The 24,399-nt window shown below is 44.4% G+C and overlaps 1 long non-coding RNA gene across 1 annotated transcript; it reads left to right on the top strand.

The window, feature by feature from the left end:
- The first annotated feature begins 8,258 nt into the window (after positions 1–8,258).
- On the top strand, positions 8,259–12,148 carry LOC311517120. The gene is made up of 2 exons (XR_014710598.1): positions 8,259–8,336; positions 11,258–12,148. It is a non-coding gene; the product is annotated as an uncharacterized lncRNA (long non-coding RNA).
- Positions 12,149–24,399: the final 12,251 nt, after the last annotated feature.

Here is a 24,399-nt window from a genome sequence, read left to right as displayed (position 1 = left end):
GGAAGGGAGACCCTGCCCCAGCAGGGCAGGGAGACTCCCTCCTCCAGTGTCAAGGACCGAGGGTGACCCTATCCAAGGGGGAAGAGGATAAGATAACTGCAGGGGTTCAGAGGGGCTGGGGCTCAGAGTGAGGAGCAAACCCAGACCCCTCTCCTGCTTCCCTCCTCTACCACCTTCCTGGGCCACTAGTGGGGCCCTTGGCATCCCAAGAGGAGGGGCAAGGGGTAGCGTCTTATCCCCTTGCCAAGAAAAGCGTGGGACCCACCATACCAACATCAGCCATTTTGTCACACGTGGTGTTACGGGTGGGATTTCTGCGCTGTGTACATAACCCAGGGTAGGTCACGACCACCCTGCCCCAAGATGGAGGACATGGTCAAAGCACTGGTGCAAGCCACTGCTGCCCTGCAGGAATAGGAGGAACAACCCAACCTGGGAAAGAACGTCCTCGCACACGTGGCCCAGATGAGAGAACGAATAGCCCAAGTGACGCCCATAGTACGAAAGTATTTGGAGAAAGCACAAGAGGACCAGCGAACCTACTACCCCCATAGGGGAAAAACACAGAAATTTCAACCAGGAGAACGGGTGCTGGTGTTGGTACCAACAACAGAAAGCAAGCTCCTGGCCAGCTGGCATGGACCCTACGTGATCATGGAAGCTGTTGGGGAGGTGAATTATAAGGTGAAGCAGCCAGACTGCGAAAGGCCAGAGCAGATCTATCACATCAACTTACTGAAACCATGGCTCGATTGGGAGGCATGCCTGGCCATCCTGCCAGCTCCACCCCAGGCAGATGGCCCACAAGGACAGGTAAAAGGATATCCCTTGAATTAGCCCCAGAACAACGAACAGGGGTCATCAAAATGATCCAGTGGAACCAAGACATGTTCTCCACACAACCAGGCCATAAGACGCTGATCCAACACCACATCATCACCTGTCCCGGAACAAGGGTGACGATAAAACCATATCGTATACCAGATGAAAAAAGACAAGAAATTAGGGCAGAAGTAAGGAAGATGCTGGAACTTGGGATGGTTGAGGAATCCCACAGTAAGTGGTCCAGCCCTACTGTCTTGGTCCCCAAGCCTGACAGCACTCTGAGGTTTTGTAGGGGCGCGTGCAAGAATTGAAATTTAACTGCTTTTGCAGGGCCACATTCTGTGCCCCTGCCTCAGCCCTGGGGGCCATGCCCCTGCTTGCCCCGCCTTGTGAAAGCTCCTGAGTGTGTGTATACTATATATAACAAAATACTGTGGCAGATTGATAGAGGTGCACATACATTACACTGTTATATAATTGTCACACCATATATAAGGTTAATTACTATTTATCAAAGTTCCTCCTCTGCCTTGGTGGGTCCTGCGCTTATTGGCGGATTTGCTCACCTCAGAAGTTCACGGCAGCCCTCAGTTTGGCCACTTTCATGGCTCAAATCTGCCGTTAACTCAGTTAGCCTCATCACTGGCCAGCATGGGGAACAGGAAGAAGAACAATCCCCGCAGTCTTTGCTGATCCACCTAGTGGATCGGGGAACAGGCCAGAGACCTTCCCCTTTGGTGGAACCCACAGTCCAGGTCAACTCCTCTGGTATTAAGTAGGGAGTTGTGGGGTTGGGGGGAACCCAGGCCCACCCTCTACTCTGGGTTCCAGACCAGGGCCCTGTGGATTGCAGCTGTCTACAGTGGCTCCTGTAACAGCTGCGTGACCGCTACAACTCCCTGGGCTACTTCCCCACGGCCTCCTCCCAACATCTTCTTTATTCTCACCACAGGACCTTCCTCCTGATGTCTGATAATGCTTGGACTTCTCAGTCTTCCAGTAGTATGCCTTCTCACTCTCAGCTTCTTGCGCCTCTTGCTCCCAGCTCCTCGCATGCACACCACAAACTGAAGTGAGCTCCTTTTTAAACCCAGGTGCCCTGATTAGCCTGCCTGTCTTAATTGATTTTAGCAGCTTCTTGATTGGCTGCAGGTGTTCTAATCAGCCTGTCTGCCTTAACTGTTTCCAGAAAGTTCCTGATTGTTCTGGAACCTTCCCTGTTATCTTACCCAGGGAAAAGGGACCTACTTAACCTGGGGCTAATATATCTGCCTTCTATCACTCTCCTGTAGCCATCTGGCCTGACCCTGTCACAATGGTCAGAGCATCAATTTAACAATTTATCATACTTCTGATTTTGAAGCAAGAGAAGAATTGGAGCTGTGTGCTCATTATTATCGTTAGCAGTAGTCTTGTCCTTTTATCATGCTATGAGCAGGGAAAAGGTGAGTATAGTGGAAAGTGAGAAGTTACGTGCAATTCAATCGGTGGCTCAAGAGCTCTTTGCAACCACAGGTGAGTAGAGGACCAGCAGTGAGGTGCTCAAGGAGTAATTTCTTTTCTGCACAATACCATCTTGCTTTCAGTTCTTTTTTAAATACAATAGTCAAATAAATAAAGTGACTACTGATCAGATCTGGCCCAGTTGTATCTTGAGAGTCTGGCAACTCAAACAAACTGCCACAGGACACTGCCAGAATTGACACACAAGGTCGAAACTTGGTTGTTGATGAGACCTCCTGAGACAATGGTCGAAGGTTGACCTTTTATGTGATAAACATGATCCCATAAAAGTCATATGATTTCAGTTAAGGGTGTGGACTTAATACCTCACATAACCCTGCAAAGACTTTTCCTCTAAATTCTTTCCACATCAGTTAGAATTAGGGAAAAACTGGATTCTATCCAAGGCTCTAACACACCCAATGTGGTGGTGGGTGAATCACTTGAACCAGAATTCTCAAGGGTGGACATTAATGATGTGTTCCTCTCTTTCTGGGCACTGAGCTAGAAACACGTAAAGCCTGATTTTTCAGAGGTGCTAAGCATCTGTCCCTTCCATTGTCTTACACTGGAAAATTATAGTTTGTGACTTGCCCAACATTGCACATGAAGTCTGTAGCAGAGCCAGAGACAGGTTTCCCTGAGTCCCAGTTCAGTGCCTTAACACTACCATTCTTTTTCTTGTAGCCCTCTCGCTCACTTGCACACAATTTCTGCACTGAATGATGCAGGGTCCAACAGCTTATATTGGCTTAAAAGGAGGGGTGTATGTGGGGGGGGGCATGACTTGGACCTGTTCTGGGCACCACCAAAAATTATATAAACCTGCCACCCCTGGTCATAGTGACATAGATGGGGCTACTTGCCTGAGCTAAGTAAACAGGCTGTGACCCCTTATATCACTTATATTACATAGTGTTCTAAAAATTAACTTTCATTTTAGTTATTCTGTGGTAGTTTCTGAAGAAATAGTTCTTTTTGGCCTCATTTGCTGGAAAGGAGAAATGTCAGTGGTGATTTCATAGCTTTAGAATTCTGACTTTTTATATTTCTCTAAAAATAACATATGATTTCTGTATCCTGTTATGAATTTCTTAGGAAATTGTGTAAACTTGTAAAGAGAAGGGCTGGAATCCAATTACACAAAGGTAATGAAGAAAGTCTTAGGAAACAAAAACAACGAGGAGTCCTTGTGGCACCTTAGAGACTAACACATTTATTTGGGCATAAGCTTTCGTGGGCTAAAACCCACTTCATCAGATGCATGGAGTGGAAAATACAGTGGAGAGGTATAAATACACAGCATATGAAAAGATGGGAGTTGCCTTACTAAGTTGGGGGTCAGTGCTAATGAGCCAATTCAATTAAGGTGGAAGTGGGCTATTCTCAACAGTTGACAAAGAGTGGAAATCACTTTTGTATTGCTAATGAGGCCAAAGTAATCAAGGTGGCCAATTTCAAACAGTTAATAAGAAAGTGTGAGTATCAGCAGGGGAAATTAGTTTTTGTATTTAAAACAGTAGTTTTAACAAATGCATGCAGAAAAAACCAAGCAATAACTGCTGCATTTGGTTTTAGAGTAAATCAGGAGATAGGTAGTTGAGTGATACGTGGAAGGGTTCTACCTTAAATATATCCAAATCCAGGTTTATGCTATATCAGTGTTGGCCTAAAATAAAATAGACTGTAGGAATAATAATAGTATCCCCAAGTTTTTATGTAGCACTTAAGGAAGTATGCTTGAAGTTCTAAAGTATGACCCCTTTTCCCCTTTCCACCCCTATTACAATTAAAAACTAGTTTGTGTTATTCTGAATTTTTGGAAGCAATAATGTTTCCAGATTTTTTGGCCAGCAATTTCTCTATCCACTACCTTCAGATCTTTATGTAAATATGTACGACCACCATATACCACCATTCTCTCAGCACCAAACTGCTCCTCACCCAATCCTAATTATCCTCTTCAATTGTTACTGACTGGTGACACTTGCAGAACAAATTCAGATCTGCTTTACTCTCACTCTGTATCATAAGCCTTTTGTGTATCCATAACGTAAACCTTTGTGTTTCTTTTCTACTGTTTCTACAAATAGGAGCTATTTTGTTATGTTGTCAAACAGGTGGAAGGGGTCTTAGGCTAAAAATGTCATCTCTAAATGTAGTGGGCCATATTTATCCAGGACATAACTGAAGTACATGGAGGTATGTCCGGATGAATTTGGCCCACTATATTTTGGTTCTGCCTTGTATTTGTAATACACAGCTTGTAAGGCGATTAGATAACAAATGTGTCTGGGACAGAGATTATCAAACCAAATTCAGACTGAGCATGAGACTGTATCAGGTGTAGTGTGTTTACCTGTGAAAACACTCAAGGGTCTGTTTCCCCACTAGCAATGAATTATTCCATCCTACTCATGCTATCCCTTGCTATGGCCTCTGCTGCAGCTGTTATAGAAACCTAGTTACAGAATAAGCCTCTGTTTTGCTTTGAATATTTGTCCATGTGGATCCTACTGGAGATGCATATGTGCCACATCTGTGCAAAATTAGTCTTTGGAATAGCCATATCTATTAAGGCCACTCATGTGGCCTGTGCCACTTCATGTTCCTGCGTGACGGCATAAAGAGCGGAGCAGCCACAACCCTCCCTCCGTTCTCTCTTACCCCCTGTGGCCGTGAGAGAGAATCCAGCAGTGTCTGACCTGCAGTTTCTTGAAGAATTTATTCTCCTCTAAAAAGATCTTTGATTCAGTTGGACTTAATAAAGATACTGACTAATGCAACAAATCCCCTATATAGTGGAGTCTGGTGCTTCATGCCAACTGCCATGTCTAATGGTGGACTCTAAACCATCCAGATTTAAACCTTGTCCATCTTGTGGCAGACTCACCCCCTGCAGTTGGGCACAGCAGGCAGAAGAGACAGCTGAATGAGAGTCACATTCCACATGAGTGCTCAGTTTCTTGCTGCTTTTCCTCCAGAGACTCATCTCAAGCCGCATGAGACCAGTCTGTGAGGGTCACCTGAGTCCTGGAGGAACTGGCAGCTGCCAAACTGGAGAGACCCCTCAAGCAGGCATCAAGAGACCCCTCAAGCAGGGTCCAGCCACGAGAAGTCAAAAAGGGCACGGAAGACACTGACAGTGGCAGCCCCAGTATCCATAGCCTTGGCACTGGCAACCTCGGCTTTGACCCCAAAGATGACAGACCTGGTGCTGAAGACAGAGCACAAGCAAAATCTTGCAGGCACAGATGTTTGAACCCACAAGGGTCCCACGATATATACTGGCTGAAAAAGTCTCATCAGGGTCTCATCACAGGCAAGGCTCAAGTGATAGTGGGCTGGCCAATACCCATACACATGTCACTGTTGGCCCTATTGGCCATACTGGGGACCACCATCACACACGCCTCATGGAAGAGGAAGAAATCTCGCTCCCCTAGCAGCATTGGTAGCCAGGCCTTCCATGGCAGACCCAGGATCAGGTCTCTGCAAATATATTGAGGCAACACTGGAGGAACCTCAGCAACCTCCTCGTCAGCTGACAGTCTTCATCTTCATCAGATGAAGCAGTGGCACTGGTACCTGATAACGTAAGTGTTCCGAGACCTTTTGACCCAGCTCACTTAGACCATGGACATTGGTAAACCAGGAGAAGTCCAATGAGCTCGTCAATATCCTGAGGTCATCAGCCCCAGATAGGACTGCCCAAAAAGGCAATCTAGGACTGCATCAAAAAGGGTATACTCAAGCCAGTTAAGGGACTTTGGCAAACCACAGCCACTCTTCCTCATTCTCAGCTCTCATCCAAGAGATTTGGAAAAAAAGGCCCTGTTTGCAAAAATATAATTTTTTTTCATATGGGAGAGAGTGGCTGCCTTTCTAGCAAAACTCCCACAGGATAGTAGAGAGGAACTGAGAGATGTCATAAAGGGGGCCAATGGTCAGAAAAACTCCTTTTACAGGTGGCCATGGATGCATTGGATGTGGTTGCCATGTGGCTGGCCACAGCCATCATCATGAGACAGGCCTTCTGGCTTCAAGCGCTGGAATCCCTAGAAAAGAGCAACACGCTATAGAGGACCTGCCACTGGGAGAGCTAGAGCTCTTCAGCAGCCAAACAGATGAAGTGCTCCCCTCTCAAAGATTCTAAGGTCACACAGCAATCACGAAGGATTTACACACCATGGCCCTACCCATACAAATACCAGCCCCAACAGAAGAAGAGAGCTCCCTTCTCGCACCAGATTCAACAACTGGAGCACTCTCTCAGAAAAAAACCCAGTACTCCAGGAAGCGACAATCTTCTCTGTTGCAAAAATGGCACCCTCTCAGAGGCAGCAGGTTTGATGGGAATGTTGGGAGCCACACCAGAGCAAACCCAGGGCTTCCCAACATCTTTTGGAAGCTGCCTTGCACTCTTTCATTGGGCTTGGTCTACAATCACAACCAACAAATGGGCACTGTACATACCCCAAGGCTACCCCAATCCATTTTTGCTCCTTTCCCCTTATCCAGCTTCTCCCTTTCCCATTCCTCTTCATGGACCCTTCTTACAAGAGCTACTGCCAACATAAGTCGCCTCATTGCTTTATCTAGGAGCCATAGAAAATTACTGGAGGAGTACAAAATAAACTCACTAGCAAATAGTTTGCTGTGGAGATAAAACAGCTGCTGAGGCGAGAAACGTAAAAGCCTGGAAGTGATTGTACTCTAAGCATTAAATTGAGAACTTCTGCCTATGCAGGGGAGTCAGGGAACACTGTTTCCTTCAACATCGTATCTTATGGGAAGCTTATCACCCCCCAGTTCCTATTCCTGAAGTTGATACTTCATTGGCTGCCCTAGCAAAAGCTGCTGCAGATAAATGAGCAATGTGTGAGAGGGCACTTTCATATCAGGAAAAGAAAGCTCAGTATCAGGTAACAAAAAGCAGAACTATTGGTGCAATGGGTCACTTGTCACTGTAAGTCCATAGCTCGTGAGCCTTCAAAGGCTATTTTATATCGGTTCTTCTATCGTGCTCATCACTATAGTGGCTAAGTGCCTTCCAGTAGTGTATAGCACAACTTGACTAACATCTGTGCCATGTTGTTTGTTTTCTCATTCTCTCCTCAGTGGTAGAAGTCTGTGCAGGGAGTGTCTTGTTTTGGCAGGGTTTGGTTTGTTTCTTTTAACATACATGTTGCTGTGTGTTAGAGAAAGCAAGGGCAAAGATAAGGGTCTCGTGCTTGAAGCAGAAGTGGTGAGACCTGTGAGGTCCTTAGTCCCTCTGCGAGTTCATTCCACTGTCTCAGACCAGCCACTGAGAAAGTTCTGTCTCCTACATGGATGAGCTTTACCCACAATCCACTTTAGATAACTAAAGTGTAAGAGGTAGTTTTGCAGAATGAAAGTTAAATTTTGTCCTGTTTTATCTGTGTAGTACACATTGGTTTGAAATTTGGTGGTTTAGCTTTATCTGCATAAAAACTAAGAAAACATGGGAAAGTACATACAACATGCACAAACAAGGTAGATGAACAAAATGTCATCCAAAAACCCCTCAAGTCTGTTTAGCCTTATCTATAAAGCAAATTGAGCATTTGTGTTGAGTTGTGCAATTCTTAGAATTTAATATAAACTTCGAGATATTTTCTCTAGTTCAAGTAATTGTGGGTGGTCTGAGCTATTGGACCAATGGTGGTCACCATTAAACTCATGAATTCCCATTCCAATCACATTATTTGCATGGGCGTAAATGAGGACAGAATTTGGCCTTGGAAAGTAAAGATTTATGACATATGTAAAACCTGTTGCCAAGTGAGGTTTAGGATTCTGTTGTATTAATGGCATCAGAGAGCATCAATTTTGAAAATTACACAGCTCCACCCAGGTGTTTGATTTACTTTGGAAGATTAAATAGACTTTTATTTAAATATTTTCTTAGGTGCTGTTTGTCTGAACTTCGGAAGTTAGTGCCTTTGATAGCTTCACCCCTCCATGCAGAAGGGAAGATAGGGAAGGTAAGAGTGTCTCAGAGTTGCTATACAAGAGGAACCACCTGTATTCTGAAGTGGCCCCAGTGCCCTCTACCATTTACCTCCCATACATAAAGAGAGATCATTGACTTCAGCAGGCTGTGGATTAGGTTCCTATAGCAGTTCGGAGATCCTCATACAGCCTGCCCACCTCCAGTATTACCAATTCTAGCTATTTTTCAGAGTCTCTCAATATTTGGGTTGGCTAATGGTTCTGATGAATTTCTGGTTTACAGAATTGCCAGCCTTCATGGGTCAAAAGTCCTGAGTCAAGCTCCAAAATTCGTGAGGTTCTTTTTTAACTGTGTGTGTTGGCTTTCTAATACTGGAATGGTGGGAGTGAACTTTTCTCCACAATCATGAGGGCTAGAAACTCAGCTTTATTTTTTAAAGTGAGATTCTCATGCAATCATTTGATCACTTGATTAAAGCAGCTGGGACTTTAAGTCAAACAATAAATATTGTGAGACACACATTAATACAGCATTGCCAACTCTTGTGATTTCACCATGAGTAATATGATTTTTGGCTGTTTCTGGAGCCAGTCTCAATATGATAGGAGAAGGAGCAGCTCTCCTGGAGTTTTCAGCTGGCTCAGGGGCAAGATCCCCTCTGATTGGCTGCCCTCCCCCAATCAGGGCTAGCACAGGAGTCTGGCAGAGCTGTCTTCCCTACCCTGGAGAGTAGATAGGAGATTTTTGGGGAGGGAAGCAGAAGAGGGAGCAGCTGATGATATTCTCATTGGGGTGGCCTGGGAGGAGGAGGGAACTGCTGGAGGTGCCCACCCTCCCCCCAGGATTGGGAAGCAGAGACGGGGACTCTGCAGCAGCTGGGGGGACCCTGCAGCAGCAGCACCCTTCTGCCTTGGAGAGAGACACGATGAACCACCAGAGGTACACTGGGCGGGGCAAGGGGCAGATGTGGAGTTGGGGACCTAAAGTTGATGTAGGGGTTGCGGGGAGTATAATTAGTTGAAGGATGGACAGATGTGGGGCAGGGAACAGAGAAGAAATATCAATGAGAACGTTAGTTTTGTGGGAAGAAACTAGAAGCTCCACACCATCAGGCAGCAGCCAAAGCTTCGCATCAGAGGCCAAAATCAGCTTATGTGCTACGTTTGGGAGAGTTGGGATCACTAACTGTCACACACGGTGATTTGCAAGTCAAAAGACAGACCAAACAACACAACTTAACCTTTAAAAGAAGTCATGATTTTGGGCCTTGTTTAGAGTTGCCAACCCTCCTGGACTGTCCTGGAGTCTCCGAGAATTAAAGATGAATCGTGATGAAACCTCCAGGAATATAGCCAGCCAAAATTGGCAACCCTAGCCTTGTTGGAAATAATTTTCCTAATAATTTTATTAAGATTTACCATGACGTCAGATTCCACACACGCATTCTTTTGTTAGTCAAAGGCCACATGGTGTTGGTTTCATCCACAATATCAGCTTTAGTATTTACACCCTGATATTCTATATCCATAGCAACAATACAGTTATAAGCATTGGCCAACATACTTACAACAGGATCGGGAGGTACCTTTCCATCATGGCATGACTCTAGAGCAGGTAAGAAAAGGCCTGACAAAGAATGGCTAGGATACCTTCCATTTAACACACTATAACAAACAAGTGATGTCACTGCTGGTTATTGGACCTTATTTAAAGTCGGCGGAATCACTTTAGGGCTGCACTCTGCTCTCTTCAAGGTTTGTTTGTTTTTCTTACCTCACTTTGCCATATTTTCCCCTAACTACTAGGCTAAGCATTTCTCTATAATAAATTAAACAAACATATAACCACTTATTTACTGCACTTGGTACCCAATTAACCATGTTTTCTTTATTTGTATTACTTCAGCTCAAACCTTAAATAAGCTAATGCTGTGTTTCCAAAGAGTCACTATATGTTTAACACAAATAACCCTCCTTTCTCATGATTTTCTTTTTGCTCACATACTTTGGGCCTATTGCTCATGCTAATATTCAAACTCAATTTAAAAACATCGTTCACTCAGGCCTAACATGGGTCTATATTCCTACAGGCCCAGCTGATGCTATTTTGGAGTCTAATTCCTGACTTTTTGATCTTTTGGGGTTGGCAATACTGATAACATCATTCAAGTTAGCAACAGTGGATTTCTTCCTTCAGACCAGTGACATTTTGTCCTAACTCAAAATGGCCACCAACTCCAATTGCTATCAGTAGGACTGACTGCCCTCAGCATGGTGGCTGCCACTTCCCTACAGCCTTTACACATCAAAGCGACGCTGCCCCCATTAAAGATGGCCACCATCTCTGATTGTTTCCAAGGGGATTGAAGCCAGGTTTCCCTCAGGGAAGTCATGGTGACTCCTTAGTCACCATGTGGGGACCAGGCAGGGGACAAGAGAACATGAAGGATCTGGGTGAGTGGGTGAGTGTTAGGAAACTGTACAGGAAACTGAAGAGTCTGAGGGAGCAAGAGTAAGGCTAAGGAGATGCAGGAATATGTGGAGACTGAGGGAGTGCAGAGGAGTGTAGAGAGCAGGCAGCAGATTGAAAGTGGGTTCAAGGCAGTGGGGAGGCAGGAGGCAGATTGTGGGGGACCCAGAAGAGTCAGCATGGGGTCAGACTAAGAGGTGCTGAGGTATGTGGGGACAGGAGGAGCCTGAAGTGGGTGCAGGGGAAAGTGGCATGGTGGAGAAGGAGAATATGACGGGTAGGAGACTGAGAGGGGGAAGAGAAGGAATTAGTGGGTGTAGGTGATGGACAGGAGACTGGGGGATGCATGAAAGGGGAGTGTGAGTGATGTGGCTGGCTATCCTGTCTAGTTAAGGAGCGAGACTGGCCTCCCAGCTGTATCATATTTCATTGTAGTTTTCGCCATGGGGCATTTAAGGCTCATGGTTGTGCTGTTACATGCAGGCTAATGGTGTTCTTCAGTCTGTAGCAGCTGGGGCTGGTACAGCAGTCAGCAGAAGCCAGTGAGAGAACAAGAGGAGACACCACCAAGCAGCACACGTCCTTGGATGTGTGTGTGTGTGTGGTGAAATCACCACAAAGAGGACACAGGCACGTGCTGGCAGCACCTCTTCTCCTTGGGCGTGTGAGAGGAGCCTCTGCGAGCCATTATCTGCTGCCAACCTGTAGCCGGAGGAACAGCAGAGCTGGGGAGCACTCTGTGGAGCTACCCTCCACAACCACTGTCACTGCCTGAGGCAAGCCCACAGGCTGAGAGGAAGAGCGAGGAAGCCTGAAGAGGAACTGAGCTACCACTGACTTTACTGTTGCTGCTGCTCCCTGAAGAATTTGCAGATAGTTTCCTGGCTCTTTTGGGGTCGGATATGGAGAGCAAAAGTAAGGGAGTGGGGGAGAACAGGAGGCAACAACAGGCAGCAAGAGGAACAAAGGGGAAAATGGGACTGGGGAGAGGAGGTAGGAGGGCAAAGGATACTGTTTGTGAGAAGGACATGGGTAGTGCAAAGGGGCTCTTTGGTTGTGAATTGTGCCGTAACTGATGGATTACAATGGTTCTTAAGTATAAAACCTGTTTGGGGGGGGGGGGTGTATTTTCACTGTTTGAGTCCAAATAAGCCAGTTTTGCAATTTAGTTCAGCAATGAGAAAAGATCCCTAAAATCAGGTTTTATGGCTAAAAGCCATTATAATCCTTCACTTGCTGCACAGTGGCTAAAAAAGCCCAGGTGTTCCATACGTTGGTCATTTGTCATGTATTTTGATGAGATTGGATTGAATCTGTAATGCCCTATGCCATACCCTGGAAGCTGCTTTTTGAATAAATCCCTGATTTCAGCTTGCTTGTCTTCTGCCTCTTTTGCATAAAAGTAGAGTGCAGAATGGGCAATTGCATAACCTCCTGGGCAGTATACTAGTCCTGGTTACTAGATTGAAGATTTGTATAGGGGAAAATCAGAAATGCCAGTTAATAGAGCTTTCTGGTTGATAAAGTGCCAGTTAACACAGGTTTTACTGTATATGGCTTTTAAGCATTTTTTTTCAATGTGTATTGATTTAAATTTCCACAGTTGCAGAAAATTAGGGGGGAGGGTCAGACAATGGGAGGGGTCAGACAATTATTTAATGACAGTACATGCTGAAAAAATTAAACCTTTATAATCGTTAAAATGCAATTTTTCAACACCATATGTCAAAATATTCAAAGTAAATAACCTTAAATCAAACTCTACGAAGTTCTTGAGCAGCATTTTTCTTTCTTTGCCTATCTGTGCATTATGATTATTATCAATGGAAATATTTTTTGTGGGTTTGTGTGTGTGCGTGTGCAAGAAAATCAATGTTGAACAACAGTACCAATTAAAAAATCTCCTCTTTCCAAGCCTACTCATCAGCTTGGGCATGTTCACTTTCAAATAAATGTCTAGTTTTGGCTTTTGTTATCCACTGTTGTTAACTAGTGTGTCATACTCTTCATCATAGATCTCCTCCTCCTCCTAAATTCCAGCTTAGGTTTGGGGCAACAGAAGTATGTTGTAGCAGGGCAGCATAGCTTACACTGCTGCTTCCCTTAGTGAACTTGCTCTGTGAATAAATGACTTCAGTTTCCCAGGGCTGCCAATTTCATACCTTTCAATAGCACTCAATTTAAAAATGCCATGTATGGCATGCAACTGTAAAGTATACTGCATTATCTATCTATCTACCCACTTTTTAAATGGCCATTTCCTCACTCTATATGTGGGAAACTTTCTCTTTAAAATTATTATTACTAGAATATACAGTAGATCATGGCTGTCAGTTTCCGAGGAATTTCTGTGGTCCAGTAGGAGGTGTTGTTGTTTATATAACTTACAAATAAAAGTTGGAAGAAAGGAGGAAAGTGCTTTCCCGCTAATTATCTCTTTGTGAGCAGTCCAAAAACTTAGTGAGTCAGTTGGGGCAGAAAATTCACTTGGCACATCATTAAGCCTGTGTTTCTGCATCTTTGCAGCATTACTCCCTAAAGAGGGATGAGGGTCATCTCATTATCCTGGCAGTAAAAAGAACTTGTGAAAAGAAGCATCGGAAGGGATTAATATAGATAAATTAAGAAAACATCAGCACCCTTTCTAAAAGCTGCTGAGAAAAAAAACCTTGCCCAAGGCTGCTACCCAGCCCTCAGCAGCAGAATTTACAGGAATGACTGATGCTCAAAGTGAAAATCAGGTTAGTAAGAAACCCAGGAGTGTGACGAAGCCCTGAGCTTCACCCTCACAGCTGCTGTTGGCAGTGAACTCAGCACTGAAGACCAACCTTCTTCACTGTGTGAGGAGACGGGGAGAGATTATTTCTGGTGGTTTGGAAGCCTTTGAAAGATACATATTTTAATTGTCATCACGGGAGGGCTTTTTTGGCAAACTACTGATAGAGTTGCTTTTAAAAGGGGTTCAGTCTTTCCTGAGCCACTTTGGAGGGTCTAAAGTTTTGAGCTGATAAACATCTTCCCTTTATGTGGTAAGTATCACAAGCTGTCTTCTGCATTACCAAGGAAAGCTACAAAATTACATTTCACTCTGTGGCAAGTTTTGCATTTAAATATACTGTTAGTCTGAAATTTTCACTCTGAAGTTTTGGTAATATACAGATTTTTCTCTCAAATCTCTTGAACTTTGATTTGTATATAGATCTATCAGTATAATCTTTTTCTCTCTCCCCCCTTATTTATATCATTATATATAGCCAATGTGTGTACACATATTTAAGTTTAACTTTTTAATTCTGAATTTCCTGAGTATGCAATGCTTGTTTTTAAGATAATTACGATGTTCTTGTAATGTTTTAGACTCTTAAATTACTGATACGTTTGCCCAACCCTAATGCCAGATAAATGTTTTACTTTTTTTGTTCACAAATATAGTAAAGGGGAAGGATGCTCCAGTGGCTAGGGCACTAGCTTAGGATGTAGGAGATCCTGCTTCTATTTGCTTCTCTGCCATGGACCTCCTTTGTGACCTTGGGCAAGTCATTTAGCCCCTCTGTCGCTCACATCCCCATCTGTAAAACTGGAATGATAACACTTCTTCATAGGGGTGTTGTGGGGATAAATACATTCAAGACAGTGATGTGCTTTGAGCTTCACAGATAAGAAGTGCTATATAAGAACTAGGCATTATTATTAACACTCCATAAGGCATCCATTTCTTTTCCCATCAGATACCAATAAGCCATATGTACCCCTTTAGTCATACTCGCACTCTTAACACAAAAATCAACTTCTGTGATGGTAAGGTGGAATGATGTTACATGTATATGGACTGTATGAAAGTCAGATGTGCCAGTTTCTTGATACAAAAGTGTATAAGGTCGAAACTAAGATTTTTGAAACTAAGAGCACAGGTTTGCTAAAATTGGGGTACATATGGCTTTTCAGTATCTGCTAGAGATGGAAGTGAAAGAGTTATTGATGATGTTGTAGGGTATGAGAAAGTGGCAATGAATGCCAGAGGCTTTTCCCTTCATATCTTATATCAATGTTTTTAAAATTTTGGGTGAGTATGATATGTCCTGCTGCCATCTTAACTATGATGAAAGTTTCTGCTTGTGTTAATGTATTGTATATAAAGCTATACATATACACACTGTACTTTTTGTATATTAAAAGATGCTGGTTTGCAAATGAAGGCGTTACATTCTTTGAAAATCTAATATTCCCAAGATAATTTCATTCTTATTCTGAACTGGATATTTCACAAAACTCCAGCATTTCTTATTTTTTAGTATTTTACTTTTACAAATCAACTTAACATATAGATTATGAAGAATTCCCTAGGTTTGTCTAATTTATAATCACATATTTTTTTCCATTTATGCTCTCATTTGAAGATATTGAGGAATGGTAGTAATTTATATTTGATAAATTATTCCACTAGAACAGTGGTGGACAACCTGCAGCCTGCAGGCCGCACGTGGCCCATCAGGGTAATCCGCTGGCGGGCCACGAGACAATTTGTGTACATCGACTGTCCGCAGGCACGGCTGCCCGCAGCTCCCAGTGGCCGCAGTTCGCCATTCCCGGCCAATGGAAACTGCAGGCAGCCATGCCTGCAGATGGTCGATGTAAACAAACTGTCTCACATCCCGCCAGCGGATTACCCTGATGGGCCGTGTGTGGGCCACAGGTTGCCCACCACTGCATTAGAAATATATGCATCTAAAGGAAGGTTTTTTTAACCTCATCTAATAAATGGATATTTTAGCCTGATGACTTTAAAGGCAGGGATTACTAGGTTCCTCAAAACTGCAATAAGACTTGATACTAAAAAGTGACAAGTGTGTTTCACTTTTCAGGTCTTGCTAGGTCAGTGGTTCTCAACCTTTCCAGACTACTGTATCCCTTTCAGGAGTCTGATTTGTTTTGCGTACTCCACGTTTCACCTCATTTTAAAACTACTTGCTTACAAATCAGACATAAAAATACAAAGGTGTCTCAGCACACTATTATTGAAATTTTAGTTTACTGACTTTGCTAGTGTTTATGTAGCCTGTTGTAAAACTAGGCAAATATCTACATGGGTTGATGTACCTCCTGGAAGACCTCTGTGTACCCCCAGGGGTTGATAACCACTGTGCTAGGTGATCCCAAAATTGCTGTGTTTACAAAGTGCTAGACTTTGTCCAGGACTGCATAACCACTCAGGGAAACACAATCTCCCTTCTGCCTCTGTCTAGATCTGGGCATGGAAGGGGAAAGCGATAATATGCCTGGCTTGTTCTCCCAGAGTTAGAGACTTTCTGTAGAGAGCAGAAAGAAAAACAGGTACGTTGGTGTGCTAAGCCAGGAGTATAATTTACCAGTGATTGTAGCTGAGTAGTAAAAAGCAGAATCCCCAATAATATTGTTCCAGCATTTTGAAATAGTATTGAATGTTTGCTATAACATTATATTGCCATCATCATTCAGTATAAAATGTAGTATTAGAAATTAATGATCATCCCCCTTTCCTCCATTGCATTATCTCTCCTTCCTACTACCCACCAGAAGCTCCTCCTTGGGTGTATTGCAAAGAATGGGCTCTGCAGGGACTCACGGAGAGGGAGGTCCCATTCAGGAGAAGGATGGGCCCATATTAGTGGAGGTGTTGAATACTTTTAAAGAAAATTCAAGTGTTTCCCAGAGGGGCAATTTCCTTCCGTCACCTTCCATGCCTCCTCCACCCAGAGGCTTTTACTGCTCCAACTCCCCTTCCTGGAAACTTTTTCTAACCCTGCCCTTCCATTGTCTTCCTGTTGAAAAAGCCTGCCATTACATCTGCCCCCAAAACCTAGGTCACCAAAGGCAGGCCCCATGCAAGGTGTACTATGACTGTGACACTGCATTGTTTGCACATTCCTAGGAGGAGCAGTTCTGCTCTCCTCCTGTGCAACTGCCTTCCCAGTAGGTATTTATGATTATAGTAACAGTTGATTGGAACAGCATTTACTTCCACTTCCTGCTTGAACCCCTGTGGTGAAGGGTTTGTTAGTTGGCATGTTTATGTTTTGTTTCTTGTAGAGATGGGCATGCCTGGCCGATGGCAGCTTGGTTCCTGCAGAAAGAATGTTGCCACGGGGTAGAGGGCTGTCAGAGGAGTAGCACCAAAAAGCCACCCCTTTGTGGGATGGGAAGCTTACTCTTCCCTGTAGTTCAGCAGACTCTATGGGGCTGAGAGGCAGCACCCTTCCCTTCTTGGTGGCTCTACCGATCCCTCCAGCTGAGGGGACAATTCAAAGGTAATCCCCTGAAGTTGAAATTTATTGGCCCCCTCTCTCCTGTCACATGAGCATTTCTGGGGAGTGTACACTTTGGCTCTTTGAGTGTCGATTTTCTGATGTGAAAGATACAAGTAAAGCCCTTGTCCTTACAGCATTATCATTCTGTCGGTTGGCTGTCCCTTTTACCTGTGAATTTTACTTAATTTCCCCTGCTTCTCCTTGAGGAAACCATTAACAACCAGCAGAGTTATGTTGTGGGGAGCCGAGCTTAGTACTCTCTAATCGAGATTGCTGCAGCACATTGGCTACTCCTATTATGGGGTAGAATATCTCTTTTGCCTGATGGCACCTTAGAGACTAACCAATTTATTTGAGCATGAGCTTTCGTGAGCTACAGCTCACTTCATCGGATGCATTCAGTGGAAAATACAGCTCACGAAAGCTTATGCTCAAATAAATTGGTTAGTCTCTAAGGTGCCACTAGTACTCCTTTTCTTTTTGCCAATATAGACTAACACGGCTGCTACTCTGAAACCTTTTGCCTGATGTGATCTTAAATTAAACTATTTTCCCTGATTCTTGTTTACAGTCTCACCTGAAAGTGAGAACAGGTGTTCTCATGGTATTGTTGTAGCCAGCATACCAAGATATTTATGTGCCAGATGGGCTAAAGATTAGGGAGACCAGACAGCAAATGTGAAAAATCGGGACGCCGGGGGGGGGGGGAGGGGGAGAAAATAGGAGCCTATAGAAGAAAAAGACCCAAAAATCAGGACTGTCCCTATAAAATCGGGACATCTGGTCACCCTACTAAAGATTCATATGTCCCTTCATGCTTCACACCATTCCAGGGGACATGCACCCATGCTGATGATGGGTTCTGCTCGATAACAATCCAAAGCAGTGCAGGCCAATGCATGTTCATTTTCATTATCTGAGTCAGATGCCACCAGCAGAAGGTTGATTTTTTTTTTTTGGTGGTTCGGGTTCTGTAGTTTCTGCATTGGAGTGTTGCTTTTAAGACTTTTGAAAGGATGCTCCACACCTCGTCCCTCTCAGATTTTGGAAGGCACTTCAGATTCTTAAATCTTGGGTAGAGTGCTATAGCTACCTTTAGAAATCTCACATTGGTACCTTCTTTGCGTTTTGTCAAATCTGCAGCGAAAGTGTTCTTAAAATGAACAATATGTGCTGGGTCATCATCTGAGACTGCCCTAACATAAAATATATGGCAGAATAGGGGCAAAACAGAGCAGGGGACATACAATTCTTCCCCAAGGAGTTCAGTCACAAATTTAATTAATGCATTATTTTTTTTAAATGAGCGTCATCAGCACGGAAGCATGTCCTCTGAAATGGTGGCCAAAGCATGAAGGGGCATATGAATGTTTACCATATCTGGCACATAAATACCTTGTAATGCCAGCTACAAAAGTGCCATGCAAATGCCTGTTCTCATTTTCTGGTGATGTAAATAAGAAGAGGGCAGCATTATCTCCTGTAAATGTAAATAAACTTGTTTGTCTGAGCAATTGTCTGAACAAGAAGTAGGACTGAGTGAACTTGTAGGCTCTGAAGTTTTACTTTGTTTTGTTTTTCAGTACAATTATGTAACAAAAAAAATTCTACAATTGTAAATTGCACTTTCATGACAAAGAGATTGCACTACAGTATTTATATGAGGTGGATTAAAAAATACTATTTCTTTTGTTTATAATTTTTACAGTGCAAATATTTATAATAAAAATAATATACACTTTATTTCAATTACAACACAGAATACAGTATATGAAAATGTAGAAAAACATCCAAAATATTTAACACATTTCAATTGGTATTCTATTGCTTAACAGTGCGATTAAAACTGCGATTAATCTTTTAAATCATTATTATTTTTTTGAGTTAATCGTATGAGTTAACTGCGATTAATCGACAGCCCTAAATGTAATACAATGAAACCGACCCTGAATTTGTAAAATGTCTCACAAATCGCAAGATTGAAAAAAAGTTATATCTAGCTTGCCTCCTATCCTAAAAGCCTTTTCTTCTTATAAATGCAATTGGACAGTATTTGCACGTACCGTGAAAATTTATATTGTCTGTCAAGCAATAGATTCTGTCTGCTTTCCAAAAGATTAGGATTCCATTCACTATATTTTCTACAGCCAAATATAGTTTTCAAGCCACTGACAGTGTGTAATCGAACTACATTTTTTTCAGCTGTTTCTTGCGATTGTGCTGATTATTTAAAGAAAAATAATAAAGTCAGAAAACAAAGTGTGGAATCTAAACTATGCTGGATAGTGTAATTTTGATTGACCTTTGTCATAAATATAAAGGGAAGGGTAAACCCCTTTAAAATCCCTCCTGGCCAGAAAAAAAAAATCCTCTCACCTGTAAAGGGTTAAGAAGCTAAAGGTAACCTCACTGGCACTTGACCAAAATGACCAATGAGGAGACAAGATACTTTCAAAAGCTGGGAGGAGGGAGAGAAACAAAGGGTCTTTGTCAGGGATAGACCAGGAATGGAGTCTTAGAACTTTTAGTAAGTAATCTAGCTAGGTATAGACCAGGAATGGAGTCTTAGAACTTTTAGTAAGTAATCTAGCTAGGTATGTGTTAGATTATGATTTCTTTAAATGGCTGAGAAAAGAATTATGCTGAATAGAATAACTATTTCTGTCTGTGTATCTTTTTTGTAACTTAAGGTTTTGCCTAGAGGGGTTCTCTATGTTTTGAATCTAATTACCCTGTAAGGTATCTACCATCCTGATTTTACAGGGGGGATTTCTTTATTTCTGTTTACTTCTGTTTCTATTAAAAGTCTACTTGTAAGAAAACTGAATGCTTTTTCATTGTTCTCAGATCCAAGGGTTTGGGTCTGTGGTCACCTATGCAAATTGGTGAGGCTTTTTATCCAACATTTCCCTGGAAAGGGGGGGTGCAAGTGTTGGGAGGATTGTTCATTGTTCTTAAGATCCAAGGGTCTGGGTCTGTAGTCACCTAGGCAAATTGGTGAGGCTTTTTACCAAACCTTGTCCAGAAAGTGGGGTGCAAGATTTTGGGAAGTATTTTGCGGGGGAAGACGTGTTCAAACAGCTCTTCCCCAGTAACCAGTATTTGTTTGGTGGTGGTAGCAGCCAATCCAAGGACAAAGGGTGGAATATTTTGTACCTTGGGGAAGTTTTGACCTAAGCTGGTAAAGAGAAGCTTAGGAGGTTTTTCATGCAGGTCCCCACATCTGTACCCTAGAGTTCAGAGTGGGGGAGGAACCTTGACAACCTTCATAGAAATTGGCTTTGTCACAGATTCCAAAAATTCCAAACCTGAATTCATCTCTACGATACTGATGCAGAGCCCTGCATCAGGGACTAAGAAGGGAGGCAATGTGATTCCTCTTCCCTGGGGCTTCAAAGAGCTGGTTAGTTCCCCAATACAATTTAGGGAAGCCCTTAACATTGGCTTAACTTGAACCCAGCTGGCCATGGTCCGTATGAGTTTTCTGGCAGCTAGGAAACAGCTGTTAATAAGACTGCCTCTGCCATACCTCCAACCCCCCTGAAAATGCCCTGGTACACTCCTGATGCTGGGGATTTACGTAACAGGGATGGGAGCATGCAGAGCTTGCTGAACCAACTCTACAACTGTCAGAGAGCTCCTTGAACACAGGATATTCTTTGAGGGACGTTACAGATGTTTTGCTTAGAGGTGTGGCCACAGGCGCAACTGTTCATTCTGTCATTGCCTCAGCCTGTTGGCCATTTGGCAGGGCTCCTTCTGCTTGTACTGCCCTGCTCCTCATCTTGAGGCTGCCTGCTGGGTCCCATTCTCCACTGGGCCGGAAGGACGAGGATTTGTGTTAAGGCTGTTAAGTGTATGGCAGTTGCAGGTATAGATCAGAGTGGAGTTTTTTGAGTGTGCATACACCCGTAAGGCAATTTCCCTTTACAGATCAGTTTATTTTATGGACTCAGTTCTGATTTTAAAGATGCAAGGTCACACATCACTGACCAAAGGGCCAACCTTATGTGGCTTGTCCCGCTCCCTCCACTATCCTACACTGGAGTGGAGGACCTTGAAGGGTGCAGACTGATGTTCGATTCCAGTGCTTGTGGAAAGGAGGTGGGGGCTGTAGATCGTCCATGCAAGGAATCTGCACCAACTGCATGCCCCAACACCCCAGGAGCTCCCTGCATCACAAGGCAGAGAGCGTCTTTGCTAGGGATGGTGGTTCCAAACTAAAGCAGATTCACTGGGTAATAATTCTCTTTGAGAGTGGCTGCAACTGGTGTACAGGTGATGTAACTTTTAGTCAGCAGTAGTTGCTGCAAAGTGGTTCATAACCAATCTATGATCTGGGCAGAGGATTCCATCTCCCATATGCTTCCTCTAGAGGGTAGTCCATTTACTCCTAACTGAGCAATGGGTCCAGGATTTGGACTTCTGTGCAGATTGTCATAGTAAGTGTAGCCACAGCCCTTACAAAGCAGACATTGGTTAATAAAGGAATAAACTATAAACGAAACAAGCTGGCTTCCATCTGTTGTGGGACCAGAGACTGCACCCTTGCTGGGACTTTCAGTATAGCACAGAGACATCTAGTGGCCAAATGACATACTGACAAGTAAATATCTTTAACTTAGGCTTGAATAGAGACTGGGAGTGGATGGGTCATTACACAAAGTAAAACTATTCCCCCCCCATCCCCGACTGTTCCTCAGACGTTCTTGTCAACTGCTGGAAATGGCCCACCTTGATTATCACTACAAAAGGTTCCCCCCCACTCCGCTCTCCTGCTGGTAATAGCTCACCTTAAGTGATCACTCTCGTTACAGTGTGTATGGTAACACCCATTGTTTCATGTTCTCTATGTATATAAATCTCCCCACTGTATTTTCCACTGCATGCATCCGATGAAGTGAGCTGTAGCTCACGAAAGCTTATGCTCAGATAACTTGGTTAGTCTCTAAGGTGCCACAAGTCCTCCTTTTCTTTTGCGAATACAGACTAACACGGCTGCTACTCTGAAACCTATCTTGATGCAGTTAGTACTTCCATAGACAAGTAACTCAGCAACAAGTTGTTACGGACTCACAGGACTCATGCTCTCTCTCGGCTCCCTGGGAGGAACCGCCTTCAGTGCGAGAGTCTTCTCAGGAGCCCACTGTCTCTCTGGGGTTAAGCTGTAGGCTCCACTGCCTCCTGGGACTGCACCACTCTGAGCCTTTCTTCCTTCTCTGAGCCTTCAGCATGCCTGTCTCTCGCTGTGAGCCCCCTCAGGAAGTCCACTCAACCTGGACCCCCAGGGCCACCACATCCAGAGGGGATAATGCAACCCCGATCTCTAGACTGCAGCGACTCAGCCAGTGTAAAATGGAAGGGTTTATTGAGCGTCTGTAAAAAGCATAAGAGGCTCTCAGGGCTCTCGGGCCTAACATCCCTCAGCAAAGTACATCTAGATCTCGTGTCACAATGGAATGCAGAGAGCCATTTCATTGTACAGCTACCACTATAAATCTCTATTCTCGTTTAAGCTGTATTTTATTTGTTTAAATATTATGTTTTAATAGCTATACACAAGGGGCACATAAAAACACCTGTAAAACATGAACTCTTAGGAGTTTCTTTATATTAAACCTGAAATGCAGAGAAACATGTAGTTGGAAGGAACAGTGGTAGCATTTTAAACTGCCTTTCATCATTGCAGAGAGCCTCATGTGCAATAATAGTCATAATTTGTAGTGATCTTTAGTGTTGCAGTAGTATTCAATTACATTATAAGGCAATGTCCAAATCTTGGCAGGCCAGCAGGTTCTCTCTAGAGCCAAAAGGCTCTTCAGGGTTTGCTTTCTAGTAAAAATACAGCAATTACTGATTTCTTTATGATGGGGGAGAGAGACAGGGAGTAGCTGCAGGAGACAGGAGCCTACTTAGTACTCCTTGATTGAGGGGAGCTGGGAGGAAAATGGGAGCAGTAGAGGCCCAGGGAAGTAGGATATGAACCCCCCGCCCCAGAGCCTGTCTTGTCCCTGCCTCCTCCTGCCTGTGCTCAGCTCCTGCTCCCAGCTGGGGGCTCTGCTGTAAGGTTGGCCCCATGACTCATTGCTGACTCTGGGTCTACCCTGTGCTCCTGGGCTCTTCGACCCCCGTGCTTTCCTGCTCAGCCCTGGCTGCAGTGTGCCTTGCTGAGCCATCTCTTAGCGCCCCCAGTCTGCCATGCTAGGGCTTGGCACTTGCCGGCTCAGAGGATGCTCTGGAGCTGGGGAGGGAAAGGGGCCAGAACCATGAATGAAGGCTTTTTGTTTGGTCCACTGGACACCAGCTGTTCCTTCCTGCTCCTCACTGGTGGCTCTGCTCTAAGGGCAGCTCCACGATTCGGCTTAAGCGCGCCCCGGGCTTCTAGCAGCAGTGTCCTTGCATTCCCCTGCTAGGCGGCCCCTTTCCCTCCCAGGCTGCAATGTCCTCCAAACCAGCAGGTGCTGGGCCCGGGCAGGGCACTTGGAGGCAGGTCAGCATGGGGATGCTGCAGCTGGGACTGGGCAGTGGCTGGAGCTGCTGGGAGCCCGCTGTCCAGGGCAGAGCTGGAGCCAGGTATTGGCGGAGTCCTTACAGTAGAGCTCACAGCAGGGAGCGGGGTGGAACAGCTGATGCCCAGTGGTTCAGACGGAAGGCCCTCAGGGGCCAGACCTGGGCCCCAGGCAGGCCACTGGTTGAAGAACACTGCAGTATTTCCTAATGACCCTCATCAAGGGTTAGGGACCCATTGTACTAGGCACTGTCCTGCCCCCAGAGAGGTTACAATCTAGCAGTTAGAAAGTACGGGGCAGGAGAATAAACTAACAAATGGGAGGGCAGTGAGAGAAGGAAAAACTAACATAGAACCAGGGCCAATGGGAGCTGCGGAGTCGGCGCTCAAGGCGGGGGCAGCACAAGGAGCTTCCCTGATCACCCCGAGCCGAGCGACCGTGGGGGCATGCTGGCCACTTCCAGGAACTGCACGGAGCCATGGCAGGCAGGGAGCCTGCCTTAGCCCTGCTGCACCACTGACTGGACTATTATGCTGACCAGAGCCGCCAGGGTCCCCTTTTGACCGGGTGTTCCAGTCGAAAACCAGCTGCCTGGCACCCCTAAGCCAGGCACATTTGCATAACTCAGTGTGGTCTCAGTAACACCTGGCTGCCAGCCTAATCAGTCCCAAGTGGCAAAGGTTTGTAGGCTTGTATCTTTTAAAAGTAGGTTTCAAGGAGGAATCTCAGTGAGAATAACGTGATGGCTTGTGAATGTTGTCAGAAGGTTCTTCTGCAGCATGTGGGGTGGCATGGGAAAAAGCAGGAAGGTGCTTCTGAGACAAGCAGATAA

Source organism: Lepidochelys olivacea, assembly GCF_965140295.1.
Source record: "Lepidochelys olivacea isolate rLepOli2 genome assembly, chromosome: 2".
NCBI lineage: Eukaryota > Metazoa > Chordata > Testudines > Cheloniidae > Lepidochelys > Lepidochelys olivacea.
Note: the sequence above shows the minus strand (reverse complement) of the source record. Positions and strands in the feature narration are given on the sequence as shown.